This window comes from Giraffa tippelskirchi, chromosome X (assembly GCF_054371585.1).
Source record: "Giraffa tippelskirchi isolate mGirTip1 chromosome X, T2T-mGirTip1v1.2.pri, whole genome shotgun sequence".
In the NCBI taxonomy this organism is placed as follows: Eukaryota; Metazoa; Chordata; class Mammalia; order Artiodactyla; family Giraffidae; genus Giraffa; species Giraffa tippelskirchi.
In genome coordinates, this window is record NC_137289.1 from 82,687,761 (window position 1) to 82,707,655 (window position 19,895).

Here is a 19,895-nt window from a genome sequence, read left to right on the forward strand (position 1 = left end):
CTGATTCTGTATAGTGTTACGAACCCCCATCCATAGTTCTTCAGGAATTTTGTCTACCAGATCTAATCCCTTGAATCTATTTATCACCTCTACTGTATAAGCATAAGGGATTTGATTTAGGTCATACCTGAATGGTTAAGTGGTTTTCCTTACTTTCTTCAATTTAAGCCTGAACTCTGCAATAAGAGGCTCATGATCTGACCCACAGTCAGCTCCATGTCTTGTTTTTGCTGACTGTATAGAGTTTCTCCACCTTCAGCTATAAAGAATATAATCAATCTGATTTCAGTATTGACCATTTGCTAATGTCTGTGTGTAGAATCATCTCTTGTGTTGCTGGAAAAGAGTGTTTGCTATGACCAGTGTGTTCTCTTGACAAAACTCTGCTGGCCTTTGCCCTGCTTCACTTTGTACTCCAAGGCCAAACTTGCCTGTTATTCCAGGTACCTCTTGACTTCCTACTTTTGCATTCCAGTCCCCTATGATGAAAAGGACATCTTTTTTGTGCGTTAGTTACAGAAGGTCTTGTAGGTTTTCGTAGAACCAGTCAACTTCAGCTTCTTTGGCATTAGAGGTTGGGACATAGACTTCGATTACTGTGATGTTGGTTTGCCTTGGAAACAAACTGAGATCATTTTGTCGTTTAAGAGATTGCATTTAAGTACTGCATTTCAGACTGTTCTGCTGACTATGAGGACTACTGAATTTCTTCTAAGGGTTTCTTGCCCATAGTAATAGATATAACAGTCATCTCAATTAAATTCACCCATCCTTGTCCATTTTAGTTCACAGATTCCTAAGATGTCGATGTTTACTCTTGGCATCTCCTGCTTGAAGATGTCCAATTTACCTTGATTCATGAACCTAACATTCCAGGTTTCTATGCAATATTGTTTATTCTTTTTAGCATCAGACTTTACTTTCACCACCAGACACATCCACAACTGAGTGTGATTTCCGTTTTGGCCCAGCTACCTCATTCTTTCTGGAGCTATTAGTAATTGCCCTCTGTTCTTCCTGTAGCATATTGGACACGTTCCAACCTAGGGAGCTTAGCTTATGGCGTCATATCTTTTTGCCTTTTCATACTGTTTATGGGGTTCTCGCAGCAAGAATACTGGAGTGGGTTGCCATTTCCTTCTCTAGTAGACCCCATTTTATCAGAACTCTTCACTATGACCCATCTATCATAGGTGGCCCTGCAGGGCATGACTCATAGCTTCAATGAGTTACACAAGCCCCTCTGCCACCACAAGGTGCTGATCCATGAAGTGATCACTTATGAACAACAGAAAGAAAAAGTAAGAATCAAAATCCCATGACTTATCACTTGCCCTTAAGTTAAGAAACAGGAACTCACGGATTAGCTTTATAATAAACAAAGTGGACAAACTCTAAGGCAATCTTTTTTTTTTTTTACTGAGACATAGTTGATTTTCAGAGAAGGCAATGGCACCCCACTCCAGTACTCTTGCCTGGAAAATCCCATGGATGGAGGAGCCTGGTAGGCTACAGTCCATGGAGTCGCTAAGAGTCGTGTCCGACTGAGCGACTTCACTTTCACTTTTCCCTTTCATGCACTGGAGAAGGAAATGTCAACCCACTCCAGGATTCTTGCCTGGAGAATCCCGGGGATGGTGGAGCCTGGTGGGCTGCCCTCTATGGGGTCGCACAGAGTCAGACACAACTGAAGCGACTTAGCAGTAGCAGTAGCAGCAGCATAGTTGATTTACAGTATTATGTAGGTTTCAAATATTACAATATAGTGAGTCACAATTTTTAAAGGATATATTCCTTTATAGTTTTTATGAAATATTGGCTATATTTCCTGAGTTGTACAATATATCCTTTATAGCTTCTTTATTTCATACGCAATTGTTTGTACTCTTAATGACATACCCGTATCTTGCCCCTCCCCTCTTCCCTCTTCTCACTGGTAACCACTAGCTTGTTTTCTATACCTATGAGTCTGTTTCTTTTTTGTTATTTGTTATATTCACTAGTTTGCTGTCGGAGAAGGCAATGGCACCCCACTCCAGTACTCTTGCCTGGAAAATCCCACGGATGGAAGAGCCTGGTAGGCTGCAGTCCATGGGGTCACTAGAAGTCAGACACAACTGAGCGACTTCACTTTCACTTTTCACTTTCATGCACTGGAGAAGGAAAGGGCAACCCACTCCAATGTTCTTGCCTGGAGAATCCCAGGGACGGGGGAGCCTGGTGGGCTGCCGTCTATGGGGTCGCACAAAGTCGGACACAACTGAAGCGACTTAGCAGCAGCAGCAACAGTGTGCTGTATTTTTCAGTTTCCACATATAAGTGATACCATACAGTATTTGTCTTTCTCTGTCTGACTTATTTCACTTAGCATAATACCCTCCAAGTCCATCTATGTTGTTGCAAATGGCAGGATTTCATCCTTTTTATGGCTAGGTAATATTCCACCGTGTGTGTGTGTGTGTGTGTGTGTATGCAGTTGCTTTATCCATTTATCTGTTGATGGATGCTTAGGCTGCTTCGATATCTCAGTAATTGCAAACAATGCTATTATAAACATTGGGGTACACATATCTTTTCAAATCAGTCATTTTGGTTTTTTCAGGTATATACCCAGGAGTAGAACTGCCAGGTCATACAGTAGTTCTACTTTTAGTTTTTTGAGAAGCTTCTATACTGTTCTCACAGCGGCTGTACACATTTGTATTCCCACCAACAGTGTATGAGGGTTTCCTTTTCTTCACATCCTCATTAGGCAATCTTAATCATACTGTGACACTCAAGGTCAAATATTAATTTATTCCTTTATCTATCATCATACAATGAATTTAAGGCTTTAAAACAATCTGAAGGTTACAAAGGTTTTTATGACTTAAATAAATCCTATTATTACCTAATTAGAAACAGATGAGCAAGATAAAATACGTTGCTTTAGATGGACAATACTTAATGACATACGACACCAATTTGATTGCTAACACACACAAAAAAGGTACTTACAGTTATGATAAGTAATTATTACCAAGATACTGTGGCTATAAATCTGGACTAAAAATTGATATTAAGAACAACAGTAAAATGGTATAGTAAAATAAGAGAAAGCATTTATTGGTCAAAATGAAATTAGCTGTATACAAACAATTTAATATTAATATTACTGTTCTAATATCATTAATATATTTACTAATAATCAACACAATATACTTTCTATTTTAATACTATTATATTAATGATTAGTAGTTCAATTAGAATTCTTGGAGCAAATAATTTTTTCATTGCCAAAAAAGTCAGACACCTTTTTTCCCCTACCATTTTAAGTGAAAGGATCAACAAAGGAAATTACATGTTGAACTCTTTAACAACTAAGCTCTCTAAGCTTTGGTTAGCTCAATATCAACTCTTAGTATCCTAATGACCCTAGAGATCAGCTACAAATTTATTCTAAATACGCCTGACAATTTTGTTTAGCAGGCTCTTCACTGTGAAATTCTTCCTTTCCATTCTTCTACCTTTGTTGATAGTGTTTTTGGTCTTAACAGAAGCCCTCTTAATGCCCTTTTCTCCTGAGTGGCAGGTAGCATGCTTCAAGTAAACATTCAGGAGTTGGGAAACCATTTTCTCCACATTTCGAAGAAATACACAGTGTTCTGCAGATTCAGGTGGGATCAGGGGAAGGAAGTAATTCCAGTATTATTCCCTCCCTATCTGCTTTGGTTGTGACATCAAATTCACAAGCAGATCAGGAGCAATTACAATATCAAACAAAACACTTTAACTGTTTAGAAACAAAATTAACTAAGGTAAATAATTTCCCCAAGATGTGGAATAACCCATTTATTCCAATTAGTAAATTGTTAAAATGCTCTCCTCATTACAGGTCTGGAAAAATCTCCTGATTATAGGTCTGGAAAACTGAATGTCTATACTAGAGAACTATAAGCCAAAAATAGGTTAAAAAATTTAATCCTTCAGCCATAGCTGTATAATTCTAAATATAGATGGGCAACATGGGACAAAGCACAGCTAATTGGCTTACTTTATATTCATTTCCTTCAAAGATAGAAGTATCTGTGAAAACTGATATAATCTACCGATATCAACACATTTGAGCCCACAAAGATGATGAAATCAATTTTCTAATAGTGCTGGAACATATTTGTGAAACCAGAAACACCTTACCCTTTCACTTTAATGCAACACATTCGAACAGTATTGTGACACTATTTCTGTCATACTATCTCAGCAATTAAGTAAGCAAGGGATATGAAAGCCACCTGAAGACTGAGATCTATAAATGAAACACATGGTTGCTGGGATAACAGACTGAACTGAAATAGGCCAACTGTCACCTGTTTCTCCCACCCTGAACCCTCATTGTGATTTATATCCTAAGAAAGATTTCTGTTTAAAAGCAAAACTGTAAAACCTTTAAAAGGTGAACTTCCCTTAAATAAAGATGAGTAGAAGGACTTTTGAGACAAAACCCCCAAATATCTTTCTCATTTATGCCAGTGCCTGTATCATGGCAGACAAATCTCTCCTCACAGTTTACTTTCCCAACTGGCAAGAGAAAATCATTTCGACTCACTGGATGTCAAAAGTCTAGATGAAAGTTTGCCATGTATTTTTAAATATGTAGATAAAAACAGTCATAATGAGGAATTTATAAGAAAGAATATGTTGCCTTAGAGCTCTCACAGAAGCAAAGCTTGCAGTATGTTGGGGTTATTTTTGCTTGCTCTTTTTGAACTCAAATTGAATGTAAACTCTCTTAAGGCTAGGGACTTGGTCCTGTTTCTTGTGTATACCCCTGCCACACCCCACACCTCAATATTACTTAATTAAATGTTCTGCACATATTCTCAATACAAAGTCATACTACTGTAGATGAAGAGGCTGTAATTAAAACAAATATCAGATGCTTAAAAAATAAAAAAAGGCTTGCGAAACGATAGAAGAGTTGCCAGTGCTTAGGATAAACCTCAACATACACAACAAAAAGTGTCAAAGACAAAGATGCCACAGAGTACAAGGATGGAGAGTAGCTTTACCGGGAAGGGGGCAGAATGAACAAAATGAAATGGAAACAAAAGTGTTCTCGCAGTTTAGTGCATACTCCCAGAACAAGACAAGAAGCAAGATATATAATTTCTTTACATTATTTCATTAACGGTGATCAATCCATGTGACTTCCAATACAGGGCACAGACCTTGTACCATCAATTAATTAGGTAACATGGGCTATGGACGACCAGGACACTTCCTCAGGAGGGGACAAGAAAGCGACAGGGGGTCAGGACCTAATCTTCCCTCCTCTATCCTCTGCTAGGGGAGGTAAAACAAGACTGTAGTAAATACCTGACTTGTGAAGCAGAGAGAGTTTGGAAACACCCTCACATAAAAATGATATTCTTGTCCCCCTCAGTAGTACAGACAGTACAGAATACCTCTCCAATAGAAGGGGGCTAATAAAGGACTTACCTGTATTTTTTTCTGTCCTATGGTTAAACCTCCGGAGCTACGCAGCCGGTGGCGGCAACAAATCCACACGCGTGGACTCCGATCTCACACCCCGGCAGAAGTCACAGTAGCCCCGGCGGCGATGGCGACGGCGGCGGCGACCACCGCGGTTGCGGCGGCAGCGCCAACTCCTCCCTCTGCTGCTTCTCTTGCTCCACCCCACGCCGCCAGGCCGCCGCTTTGACCCAACCCTCCCTCCCCTCGACTTCCGGGCGATGCCCCGACCGGAAGCAGCCAGCGAGGCGGAGGGACGCGTCACGTGAAAGGAGAAAAGCGCAGCGGAGAGTCAAGCGTCTCCCGCCCCCTGCTGCTCCCGGGCTGACACACAGCGTCGGCTGGAAGTTTTCCTTTTTGGTGCTGAGAGGCCTCTTCCCATTTCGCCAAGGACAACGCCCTCCTGTCCTCCGTAGTTTCCTAATCTGAAGCCAAGAAATACTTTAGACCTCCTTATAAATCTTCTGGGTAGTTCAGCCTCTCACAGCATGAAATTAACGTGCTCCTGTCAGATTGTGTAGCGTAACCCCGGATGTGAATGTCAAAACTATGAACTTATCCCTTGATTGAGAAATGATCTCTACGCGCTCTGGTTAGGCCTTGGGAAATCACGGTCTTTGCGCGAAGTGGAATTCGCTTTGCTTTACTTCCGTGTTTCTCCAACAAAAAAGTGAACAGATGTGCCTCAAAGGTTTAAAAAAACTCATGGCTGAGGCTTGAAACAGTGACGTTAGATTCTGAGTGAGAATACCACATGTATGTGAACTTGTAAGGCCCAGGAAGCTAAAGCTTTCTTGCAAAACAAATGCGGGGGACAAGAAGGGATCTGTTTCAGCTCAGCACCCAGCTGAGAAACCTTGTAAATGGATTCTGCCCTGCTTTTCACCATGCCAATGCAGTCAGTCAGGCTGGGCGGCAGAGCCTTGGGTTTCGCTCTCCCAAGGAATCCGTTTGTCTTGGGCAGTCCGGAGAAAACCCAAACATTGGAGCAAAACCAGAAACAGAAGCAGTGCACACTATTTCCTTTTGAGGAAACTAGTGAACTTACTAGTGGGCTTCCCTGGTATCTCCGCTGGTAAAGAATCCTCCTGCAACAGGAGACCATGGTTTGATTCCTGGGTCGGGAAGATCCCCTGGAGAATAGATAGGCTACCCACTCCATATTCTTGGGCTTCCCTGGTGGTTCTGACGGTTAAGAATCCGCCTGCAATGCGGAAGACCTGGATTCGATCCCTGGGTTGGGAAAATATCCTGGAGGGAATGGCAACTCACTCCAGTAGTCTTGCCTGGAGAATCCCCATGGACAGAGGAGCCTGGAGGGTTGCTATCCATGGGGTCGCAAAAGAGTTGGACACAACTGAGCGACTAAGCACAGCACACAGCAGTGAACTTACATGATTGTTAGCATTCAAGGAAAAGCTGCTTTATTCCCTGGCAGATTGTATAGCAGTTGTCTAGAATTTATTCATCCTGCATAACTGAAACCTTATACCCATTGATCACCAGCTCCTCATTTTCCTTACCCTCTGCCCCAGGCAACAACCATTCTATTCTCTGCTTGTAGGATTTTGACTATTTCAGGTTTCTCAGCCAAGTGGAACCATGTAGTAGTGTATGTCCTTCTGTGACTGGTTTATTTCACTTAATTTTCTAAAATTTCATCTATGTTGCCACATATTGCAGAATTTCCTTATTTTTTAAAGTCTGAATAATATTCCACTGTGTATGTGTAATACACACACACACACACACACACATACATATATATATATATATACATTTTCTTTAGTCATTCATCTGTTGATGGGCGTTTAAGTGCTTTCCACGTCCTGGCTGTTGCGAGTAGTGCTGCAGTGATCATGGGAGTGCTAATATGTCTTCAATTCTTTTGGAAAAGTACTCAGAAGTGGAATCAGTGGATCATATGGTAGTTCTATTTTTAATTTTTGGAAGAACTTCCCTACTGTTTTCCTTAGCAGTTGCACCAACAATATACAAGAGTTCCAATTTCTCTACATCCTTGCAAACACATGCTGTTTTTGGTGTTTTGTTGTTGTTGCTGTTTATAGCCATTCTAACATGTTTGAGGTGATATTGAGGTTTTGATTTGCACTTACCTGATGTTGAATATGTTTTCATATATTTGTTTGCCATTTGTGTATCTTTGAGAAATATCTAATCAAGGCTATAGCCCATTTTTAAATAGAGCTTTTGCTTCCCCCCCCCCAAATATGGAGTTGTGGGAATTCTTTATATACTTTGGAGCATAACCCCCTTATGAGATATATAGCTTGCAAATATTTTCCCCCATTCCTTAGATTGCCTTTTCACTCTGTTGTTTCCTTTGATATGCCAAAACCTTTTAGTTTGATATAGTCCAACCTGTTCATTTTTGCTTTTGTTACTTACACTTTTGATATCATATCCATAAAATCATTGTCAAGACCAATGTCATGCAGTTTTCCCCCTATATTTTCTTCTACAAGTGTTAATTACATTTAAGTCTTTAATTCATTTTGAGTTGATTTTTGTGTATGCTGTGCATTCTCAGTCGCTCAGTCATATCCGACTCTTCGAGACCCTGTGGACTGTAGGCCACCAGACTCCTCTGTCTATGGGATTTTCCAGGCAAGAATACTGAGTGGGTTGCCATTTCCTACTCCAGAGGATCTTCCCGATCAAGGGATCGAACCCACCTCTCCTGCACCAGCAGGCGGTTCTTTACCACTGTGCCACCTGGGAAGCTCCTGTATGCTGTTAAGATAAAGACCCAAGTACATTCTTTTGTATGTGGCTATCTAGTCTCATTTGTTCAAGAGACTATCCATTCCCCATTGTGTATTTTTGTCACCCTAATTCAGTACAGTTGCAAGTTACAAAATCAACTTATAAAAATGTTTCATTTCTATATTTTAACAATGAATCATCTCATTTGTTGATTCACAACAAAACGTTTATGAGAGAAGGAACAAAAAAGCAGAGAACGGAGACAGATATGATGGTCATTGACTGGAAGACTCAATATTGCTAAGATGTCAGTTTATCCCAAATTGATATGTATATTTAATTAAATAACAATCAAAACACAGCCAACTGGGGGCTTCCCTGGTGGCTCAGTGGAAAAGAATTTGCCTGCCAATGCAGGGGACACAAGTTTGATCCCTGGTCTGGGAAGATCCACATGCTGCAGAGCAACTAAGCCTGTGTGCCACAACGTTCGAGCCTGTGTTCTAGAGCCTAGGAGCCACAACTACTAAGCCCAAGCATTGCTACTACTGAAGCCTGTGCACCTGAGAGCCCGAGCTCCGCGTCAAGAGAAGCCACCACAATGAAAAACCTGAGCACCACTAGAGAAAAGCCCAAGCAGCAATGAAGACCCAGCACAGCCAAAAATAAATAAAAAATAAATAAATAAAATTTAAAAACAAAAAACACAGCCAACTGTGTGAAAAATGGTACAAATGACTTGAAAAAAAACTATTTGGCAATTTTTCATATAATTAAACATACCCTACCATATGACTCAGCAATCCCATTCTTAAGTATTTATCAAAGATTAATAAAAATATACATCCACAAAAAAATGTACAAAATGTTGTACAAAAAATATTTAGTGACTTTATAATAGTCAGCAACTGGAAAAAGCTCAAACGTCTATAAAAGGAAAATGGATAAATAAATGATGGTGTATTCAGACAATAAAAGGAAAATTTTAAGGCGCATGCAATAGCATGTGTGAATATCAAAAACATTGTATTGCATGAGGGAAGCCAGCAACAAAAGAGCACATGTGCTTTGATTCCATTTATATGAAGTTCAAAGAAGGCAAATAAACTGTGGTAATAAAAATCAGAAAAGAACAACAATAAACTATCTGAAAAGGGAATTAAAAATCCCATTTAAAATAGCATGAAAATATAAAACACTTAAGTAAACTTAAGTAAGGAGTTGAAAGACCTTGTACACTGAAAACTTCAAGATACTGATGAAAGAAATTTGAAATACAAATAAATGGAAAGATATCCCCCCAAAAAGCTGAAAAATTTTTAATTCATAGTTTTTTTTTATTCATGCTTTAATTTTTACATGTGTGTTACTTGGAGTTGGGGCAGAGATCTCACCTCACACTACCTTCATATCACTGTTTTAAGCCCTCAACCACTTCCCCATTTATTCATTCATTTGTCCAAGATCTTAAAAATCTACAGAACTCCAAAGATGCAAAGAACATTAGAGTATCTAGAGTTTAGACAGAATTGAGACGCCTAAAATGTAGCAATACAATCAATAAGTGGTACAGAAAGCATTTCAGAAAAAAATGTATTTATTCCTGAATCTGTCATTTTAAAAAGTAGCCAAATTCTAGAGTTTTTTAAACTATAAATATTAAAAGTAAGAGGGAGAGACTCTGTGTTGCTAATTTTGAAGCAACATGTGGTCTTTTCATACTTTCTCTCATTAAACATCAGTCATAAGATGTTGAGGGAAAATAATAACAGGATTATTTATATTTTCAACTTGAACCACTTAACCCAGTTGCCATAAACAGTATCAAGTTAAACAGTGTTGCAGAACTAAGTACACAAAATGGAAATATTATTGTAAAATTGTAAAAGTGGCTAACAGTATCTGTATTTACTTGTTTATAATAATTTTCATCCTGCTTCAAATCCCTATTAAGCCTTGACAGGCAATACTTTAAAAACTGCCAATTAGAGGTCCGTCAGCAGATGAATGGATAAGGAAGCTGTGATACATATACACAATGGAATATTACTCAGCCATTAAAAAGAATACATTTGAATCAGTTCTATTGAGATGGATGAAACTGGAGCCCATTATACAGAGTAAAGTAAGCCAGAAAGAAAAACACCAATACAGTATACTAATGCATATATATGGAATTTGAAAGATGGTAACGATAACCCTATATGCGAGACAGGATAAGAGACACAGATGCATAGAACAGTCTTATGGACTTTGAGGGAGAAGGTGAGGGTGGGACGTTCTGAGACAACAGCATTGAAACATGTATATTATCATATGTGAAACAGAACACCATTCCAGGTTCGATGCATGAGACAAATGCTCAGGGCTGGGGCAATGGGATGACCCAGAGGGATGGGATGGGGAGGGAGGTGGGAGGGGGGTTCAGGATGGGGAACACGTGTACACCCATGGCTGATTCATGTCAATGTATGGCAAAAAGCACTACAATATTGTAAAGTAATTAGCCCCCAACTAAAATAAATAAATTTATTAAAAAAAAAAAACTGCCAATAGAGCATATACTGAGGAAACCACAATTGAAAAAGACACATGTACCCCAATGTTCACTACAGAACTATTTACAATAGCTAGGACATGGAAGCAACCTAGATGTCCATAGACAGATGAACAGATAAAGAAACTGGTACATATATGTATAATGGAGTATTACTCATCCATAAAAAGGAACACATTTGAGTCAGTTCTAATGAGGTGGATGAACCTAGAGCCTATTATACAGAGTGAAGTTAAGTCAGAAAGAGAAAAACAAATATCATATACTAACATATACATATGGCATCTAGAAAGATGCTACTGATGAACCTATTTGCAGGGCAGCAATGGAGATGCAGACATAGAGAACAGACTCGTGTTCTGTTCTGGACAAGGGGGGAGGAGGAGAGGCTGGGACAAATCGACAGAGTAGCATGGAAACATATACACTACCATATGTTAAATAGCCAGCCAGTGGGAATTTGCTCTATGACTCCAGGAGCTCAAACTGGTGCTCTGTGACAACCTAGAGAAATAGGATGGTGTGGGAGGTGGGAGGGAGGTTCAAGAGGGAGGTGATATATGTATACCTATGGCTGATTCATGTTGATGTATGGCAGAAATCAATACAATATTGTAAAGTAATTATCCTTCAATTAAAAATAAATATTTTAAAAAACAACCCATAGATTTAAATCTTAGGCCTACAGTTAACTATTTCAAAAAGGATCATTCTTTGTCCCTCTGCATGCGTGCTCAGTCACATTCCACTTTGCGACCCCATGGACTGCAGCCCACCAGGTTCCACTGTCCGTGGGATTTTCCGGGTAAGAATACTGGAGTGGGTTGCTATTTCCTCCTCCAGGGGATGTTCCTGACCCAGGGATCAAACCTGCATCTCCTGTGTCTCCTGCATTGCAGGTGGATTCTTTTTTGTTGACCACTGAGGAAGCCCTTGACCATCTACACCCAGCCACATAAAAATTCACTTCAGGACTCTATCTCCCTGGGTATTCAATTGTAGTTGTCAATCAGGGTGCATAGCCTTAACTATTAAGATACAAATTCAGACCCAAATTTGAAATCTTGATTCATATCACACAAAACTAAGATGGCTTTTAAGTGGGCTTCCAATTATTAGCAAGTTGGTTTTAACTCAACATTAACAGTGTTAAGCTTTCAAAGAAACTTACTGAAAGGCAGAAACAAGAAAGCTTCATCAGAGTATCAATCTATTAGCTCTCTACTTTTTATGTAAAGTTTATTGTTATGAACTCCAAGATCCTCTATATCCTTAGTCACTGGGTCTTTCCCTAACTTTTAAAACACTTCATACATCTAAATGAATCATCCCTAATCTCCCTTATCAATGTGTGAGCATTCCAACACTTTCAAAATTGCTGTATTAAACTGAGCTTTCAAATAGAAGGGAATGTCTTTAAGTACATTAGGTTTCCTGGCATTGAGCAGATAGTAGGTGTCCCCCAAATGCCTATGAAGTGGTTATTAATATCACCAGTAATGTTAAATCACGAGGGTGAGAACTCAACATCTGTGTCTCTACAACTACCACAGTACCTAGTTCTAAGTAAGCTTAATTAAAATAGAATGTGTGCTAAAATAGTTTGAGTCTAAGAATGGCATTTATGACCTTCAGCCTAATTTACCTAAATTCTTCAAACATATTTTATTGGGGAACTAATGGGATAACCTTCACACAGAATGAGTGCATCTGTGAGAGGATAAATCTTTGAACACACTAAGGAAGCAGCAAGGTCAGAATATTGTGATAGCACAAAACAATTTAAACTAGTTTCATTTCTGGTAGTGGTCATAATAGTTTTATAACTACTCATCAGGCCAAGATTAACAATTAAGTTTTAAAAAGTATTTTCAAAGATGCCAACTACCACCACCAGACTTTATCACATAAGGCAACACATGCTGGTAAAGTCATACTATTTCTTTGTGCCTATTAGAATAGGTGACAATTATCACTTATTTGACAGAAGTGGTATTAATTATACTGAAAATTACATTAGAAATTCTCAGTGCCAACTGAGGAACAAAGGATGAAACTTCCTTAGACATATTTATTTTGCTTAATCATGAACTTTTTATCGAAATGACATTCAAATAATTTTTCCTACTTAAGACTTGAAACTACTGGCTTTGGTACATTTAATGAGAAAACAGGACATGTTGCCATAACAGGAATTCTTTTAGTATTTCATATATTGAGTAAACACTCTTCAAATCTTTGCTTAAATATAAATCCTTACCTACATCAGGAAATTCTGGAGATTCCTAAAAGTCACTTACCTGATAACCTACATTATAAGTGAATTTTAGAAATCTTTTAATTTAGCCAATGGGCTTCCCTGGTGGCTCAGTGGTAAAGAATCCGCTGCCAACGCAGGAGATGCAGGTTCAGTCCCTGGGTTGAGAAGGTCCCCTGGAGAAGGAAATGACAACCCACTTCAGTATTCTTGCCTGGGAAATCCCATGGACAGAGGAGACTGGTGGGATACAGTCCACGGGGTCACTAAAGAGTTGGATGCAACTTCGCAACTAAACAATTAAGCAATACAGATAGGTGACTCAACTCAAATTTCATTCTCTGCTTACTTGAGCACTATAAACAAACAACTACAAGAGGCTTACTTCACAGCCTTTGAACAAGGAATAAAGCAGCACATGGTTTAAGATATTGTGCTTTATTCAGTTACTATCTTACACATAAAATCCAGTGTTATAATGTGTTGTGGTCCTTTAATGGACCGGAACTTGGGGGTACAGAGTCGACTGATAAAAAAGTGAAAGAAGGAAGAAAAGAGGCTGAGCCACATGAAGGGGACAGAGAGAGAGGGAGAGAGGGGGGGAGAGAGAGAGACAGACAGACACGGGGACCAGTGCTCTGAAGGAACAAAGGCGTTTATTCAACATATTGTGGGCATATATATACTCTCCTACAAGATAGCCCTTTTTAGCAGAGACAGGGATCAAAACTCTAACAAGTCATCCAGAAAGCCAGAGGCTAGAATCATTCTCATTAGAGGGGGTTGTAAAAGTTACTTTACATATAGGAAGGGAAGAGTTGTAAATGGCTGCTGTTCACCATATGGAATTTCCATACGAATGAGATACATGAATTTCTATTATTCCTGAAAGCCGGCTTGCCAGCTCTCTGGCACCTGTATTCAGGTGCTGGTAAGGAACATAGAATTCATGCAAGACTGAAAACAGCACACAGGAAGCCTCCTGTTAAATGTATCCTGACAACTCTCCCTGTTTTATTATATTTGTAAAAAAGGTCCTGACCATATGAGTTTGTTTGCTGCTGCTGCTGCTAAGTCACTTCAGTCGTGTCCAACTCTGTGCGACCCCATAGACGGCAGCCCACCAGGCTCCCCCGTCCCTGGGATTCTCCAGGCAAGAACACTGGAGTGGGTTGTCATTTCCTTCTCCAATGCATGAAAGTGAAAGTGAAGTCGCTCAGTCTTGTCCGACTCGTAGCGACCCCATGGACTGCAGCCTACCAGGCTTCTCCATCCATGGGATGTGAGTTTGTTTACTATAAACCAATCTTATAGAAAGGTAACGGTAAACAACAAATAAAGTCACCAAGATAAACACCAAAGTTACAGTTTCAGACCTGATGCTGTGAATAATATTTTGAAATCAACCTCGTGGGTATAACCCAGATAATTAAACTGCTAGTTGCTCAGCTAAAGTCTCTAGATTAGTGGAAGAAGGCAGATGTTTTAACAAGGAGTTCTTTTTGTACATACAGTGAGGCATTATAATGTATGTTTCATAAATGAATTTTGATTTGTACCCAGTTGTAGGTACTATAATTAGATTGAACAGGAGTAACACAATATTGAGTAGAATCTTAATCACAATCAAAAGGGAATCATTTTTTAACAAGTATATAGTTAGCAATTAATACAGGTTACAGAAGGTAAAGTCTTATTAGCATGTCCTTGTAAAATGTCCGTTCCAAGTTTCAAGTTTTTAGGTGCTCGCAACAGGTTTCCAGGTGTCTCATAGTTTAGGCCCACCCAATCTGTTTATTGATTTGAAGGTGAGGTGGGGAGATTTTTCTGTTAAGTCACTCAAGAAGTCCTTTATCATGGTAGTGAATTCTTTCCCTAATTATTTCCCTAAGGTTCTTGTAGTGTAACCATGGTTTACAATTTAAGCAAAGTCCGAAAGTCTTTTTTAGGAGGCAGGGCGAAAGCCCAAGGTTGTCGGAATTCTGTTGGTCCCATGCACAAAGGAAGGACTTCATAACCTAGAGAAATATTAATTAGTTTTTTCTTCTACTTCAGGGTGTGAGGGCCCTTTAATGCTCTAGGAAGAAGGCATATGTCGTTAGTAGAAACAATTGATGTTCTCTCCATCCTTTTTACCACCTGTAGTAAAAAAGGGGGTTGGGTATGAATGATTAATTTGCCTCTGGCGAAGGGTTGGCACAAGCGACCAAGCTAAGCATGGCTAGGAAAATGTTTTCTGGATTCTGCGGCATTCCCTGTTGAGAGACCAAATTTCAGCTCAATTAGTAAGGATTTTTATTTGTCCCCAAGTGGGGAGGTTATAAGGTTGATGTCTCCAAGGGTGGCGCTTCCTGGAGATCTTTAGAGCTGCCATGGCCAGTATTGGAATTTCTTCCTCCTGGGGTTTTTGTTGTTTCGTCTCTGTTTTGAAGTCTGGGGGCCCCCTTGAGTCCAATTTTCTGAAGAGGAAGCTATATGAGTTCGTTGGATCCTTCTGGGAAGATACAAGAATACCCCTTTCCCTGTAAGATTAGTTTCCCAGATTTCCATTTTTTGTTAACCCATCTTGGTACCAAATGGGCAGAGGAAGAGAAGTGTCCTTCAATTCCTCAAAATGTTTTATTGCTCTAGTTAAAATATCTCTCTGTGGTAAATTTTAAAAATTTAAAACAAATAAAGCTGTATTCTAGTAAAGTCTGCTTTAGATAGGGGAGACAGTACTGTTCCTGTGTATTCCCCCTTTTTTAATTTTTAGAAAACATGCACTAATCACCCCTGTCTCCAGACAGGCCATAAATTTTTATGTACCTATTGTAGTGTAACCTTGGGCTTATTGATTATTGGCCAGTTGTTTAACTGTTGGAACACACAACACATGAATGATGGGATTACTGTGATTGCATTTACCCTTCCTAGTTTCTGTAAGTCTCAAGGAATTTGGGGTGGTGAGTTTAGACACGTACACACGGAGTATCAAAGATTTTCACAAATGCTGGTCGGGGTCTTTGGCTAAGAGAAGACTGCCTTGGGCCTGCCAGTGCAATAAACTGCACTCTACTATCTGCAGTATCCTTCTGAGTGAGCTTGTTTCCCAGAACGCATGGCTACAGCAATGTGAGTAAGAAATTGTTGTTGTAATTTATTTTGTACTAAATAGAGTTCTTTTCGTGCCTTTGGAGAAAGTGAACGAGGGCTATTTAAATCAGGATCTCTTTTAAAAGTATTAAATATATTTATATTTGGTCGGGCAAATTCAGATATTATTGAAGTCCACAAGAATTGTTTTTGATCTGTACTGCCGAATCCACCCATTCGTACATCTTTAGAGGAGTTAAAAGAAATGTAAGGTAAAAGAAATAATTGAGCCATTTTGTCTCCCTTTTTAAATTGCCATAAAATCTGGGATGACATCACAATTTGAATTTCTCCTCTATAGTCTGAATCAATTACTCCAGGATGAACAGTAATTCCTTTAGAAGTCAAACTAGATCGGCCAAGTAAAAGACAAGAAAGAAGTAAAGTGGCATTAGGGAAATAGTAAGACTTGAGGAATCCTGTTAGTAGTAACTACAGTGCTCACAGATCTGAAAGGGATGTGGGGATTCAGTTGGATTAGAAATTATACATTACCATTAGCATGGAAATCTTAGTCATAAGAGGTGGTTTGAGAGGATTAAATTTTGTTTATTTTTGTTTTTAAGTATACAGTGCCGTGTTGTTCATCATAGGCACAATGATATATGTCAGATATTTAGAATTTATTTATCTTGTGTTTAAGCTGAATAGCATCTCTCCATTTCCCCCTCCCAACAGCATCTGCCATTCACCATTCTACTCTGTTTCTGTGACTTTGACTATTTTAGATACCTCACATAAGTCACATCCCACAGTTTTTTTTTTCCTTCTATGACAAGCTTATTTCACCTAGTGTAAAGTCCTCTACGTTAATATATATTGTCATATGTGGCAGGATTTTTTTCCTTTTTTAAGGCTGTTGTTATTCAGTTGCTAAGTCGTGTCTGAACCTTTGAAGCCCCAGGCCAGGTTTTCCTGTCCATCACTGTCTCCTGGAGTTTGCTCAAGCTCACGTCCATTGAGTCAGTGATCCCATCCAACCTTCTCATCCTATGTTGCCCCCTCCTCCTCCTGCCTTCAATCTTTCCCAGCATCAGGTCTTCTCCAGTGAGTCGGCTATTCACGTCAGCTTGCCAAAGTATTGGAGCTTCAGCTTTAGCATTAGTCCTCCCAGTGAATATTCAGGGATGGTTTCTTTTAGGATGGACTGGTTTGATCTCCTTGCAGTCCAAAGGACTCTATATAGAGTTATCTCTAGCACCACAATTCAAAAGCATCAATTCTTCAGTGCTCAGCCTTCTTTGTGGTCTAACTCTCACATCCATACTTGACTACTGGAAAAACCGGAGTTTTGACTGTAAAAACCTTTGTCAGCAAAGTGATGTCTCTGCTTTTTAATACACTGTCTATGTTTGTCATAGCTTTTCTTCCAAGGAGAAAGCAACTTTTAATTTCATGGGTTTTAGAGCCTAAGAAAATAAAATCTGTCACCCTTTCCACTTTTTTCCAATTTGTTTGCCATTAAGTTTAAGGCTGAATAATATTCAATTGTATATATATTGTATGTAAATGTAATATCTTCTTTCTCCATTCATTTGATGTATGTTTAGTCAGTTTCCACATTCTGTCTATTGTGAACAATGTTCCAATGAACATGGAAATTTAAGTTATTATTTGAAATACTGACTTCAGTTTTTTTTTTGTTACATATCCAGATTTCTGATTGGCATATCATATTGAAGCTCTTTTTTTGTTTGTTTGTTTTAGTTTTTTAAGGAGCCTGCATACTGTTTTCCATAGCAACTGCACCAAACTATTTTGCATTCTCACCAGCAGTTTGCCAAACTTCTATTTTTTCTACATGTTTACCATTACTTGTCATCGCTCAGTTTTTTGATGAGCTGTCCTAACAAGTGTTTTCATGTATCATTATGATTTTAATTTTCATTTAGAGTCCTTTTCATATTTTAAAACTTGGTTTATTTATGTCTTTGCTCTTCAGCTAAAGGTGTTCCTTGTATATATTGAATATTAGCTGTTATAAGATATGTGATTTGTAAATATTTTTCCCTCATTCCATAAATTGCCTTTTTCTGCATTGTTTGCAATGCTGAAGCCTTTGCTTTGATGTTGTCACACTTACCTGTTTTTATTGTTGCTGCCTGGGTTTGTGGTGTCATATCTGAGAGAAGTGGGTTTCTAAGGTGTCTGAAGTAAACAGAGATGTCACAAATGATGGGAATAACGTAGTTATCCTTTAAAAAGCACTGTGATACATTAAGATTATGAAATTGGGAACATGGCCTGGGTTGAAGGGTTGTCTTGAATTATTTGTGAGAGAATGATGAAAAGAATATATATATGTATGTTTGTCTAAAAAAAAACAATAAATTGCCATAAAATCTGGGATGACATCACAATTTGAATTTCTCCTCTATAGTCTGAATCAATTACTCCAGGATGAACAGTAATTCCTTTAGAAGTCAAACTAGATCGGCCAAGTAAAAGACCGAAAGTTTGTAGGGGCAGGGCTTCAAACATTCTGGTAGGTATTGGAGAGGGGACTGTTCAACGGTTTGAGGGAAAAGATGGGATTTGTCCCTGGTTATTGTTGGAGGCGACCTGGGGGGGGTGTCTCTTGCTTGGAGTTTCCTGGAATAGGTTTCCCTTCAATGTCAAATCTAGATTTACAGTCTTTGGCCCAATGCATTCCTCTACAGTAGCCAGGGCAGATTTTGGGGGGTTTATTATTAACCTTCTCAGAGCAATCCCTTTTTAAATGGCTTTTATCTCCACATGTAAAACATCTTTCATTTCTCTTTTTAAGGGCAGCAACCATTGTTTTAGCTAGCATTTGCATCTTTTGAGTTTCTGATCCTAGAGAGCAACAAGCCTTCAAATAACCTATAATAATAGTCTCTGCCTCCCGAATAGGAGCTATGGCTTTTTGGCATTTTTGATTTGCATTTTCATAAGCAAGAAGTTTCTCTAGGTGTCTTTTAGCTTCTTTTCCAATTACAGTACGGGAAATAGCAGTTTGTAATCTAGCTAAAAAATCAGCATACGTTTCATTAGGTCCTTGCAATATTTTAGTGTAGCTACCTGTAGGCTTCCCCTTGAGGAATAATACGCTCCCAAGCCTTAAGAGCCAGTTTTTATTTGTTCATGCAACAAAGGAGGGCACTGTATTTGAGAATGTGGGCCGTACAGTTATAGTCTTTTTTATTTGTTGCATATGATAAAAGTTAATAGCCTTATATTGAGGTATTACGTGCCCTTGAGCATCAGGATTTCTTAAAACTGGAAATATGGAAAAACCATCGGCTTCAGAGACCTGTGATTGAGAAGCCAGCCATTCAGAAAACCTCTGTCGCGAAGGAGATTGCTTAGAGGAGTCGTTGTTAAAATCATTAGGTTTTAGCAAAGGAGAGGCTTTTAAATTTGCCTCTGTTGATAGACGGGGAGCGCTTGGAACAACCGAGGGAGAGTTAGTAAATATATTATGTTGTTCCAATTGGGCCTTTTGTAAGGTTTTATCTTTTAGTTCATGTACTAAGTGTTCTGCCTGTTGCTGAATATCAGGAGGGCCAGGGTTAAGTGGCAGAAGCACAGTTTCAATAGGAGCCCTTAAAGGCCAGAAATCTGTAGGAATGTTGTTTCCCTTTCTGGCAGCTCGTTTAACATTCTTTTTGACCTGGTGCCAAATTTCTAAATCAATATCGCTTTCCTCAGGAAACCAAGGGTTACATTCAACCACTGTTTGAAGGC

At 39.0% G+C, this 19,895-nt stretch overlaps 1 protein-coding gene across 9 annotated transcripts in view; it reads right to left on the minus strand.

Moving 5' to 3' along the window:
* ATP7A (ATPase copper transporting alpha) overlaps positions 1–5,673 on the minus strand; it is a 149,007-nt gene extending 143,334 nt beyond the window's left edge. For all 9 annotated transcript variants that reach the window (XM_081563562.1, XM_081563561.1, XM_081563559.1 and 6 more), the window contains exon 1: positions 5,479–5,673. The gene's annotated coding sequence lies outside the window, so the exon portion shown is untranslated. The remainder of the gene's footprint in view (positions 1–5,478) is intronic.
* Between the last annotated feature and the right edge of the window lie 14,222 nt (positions 5,674–19,895).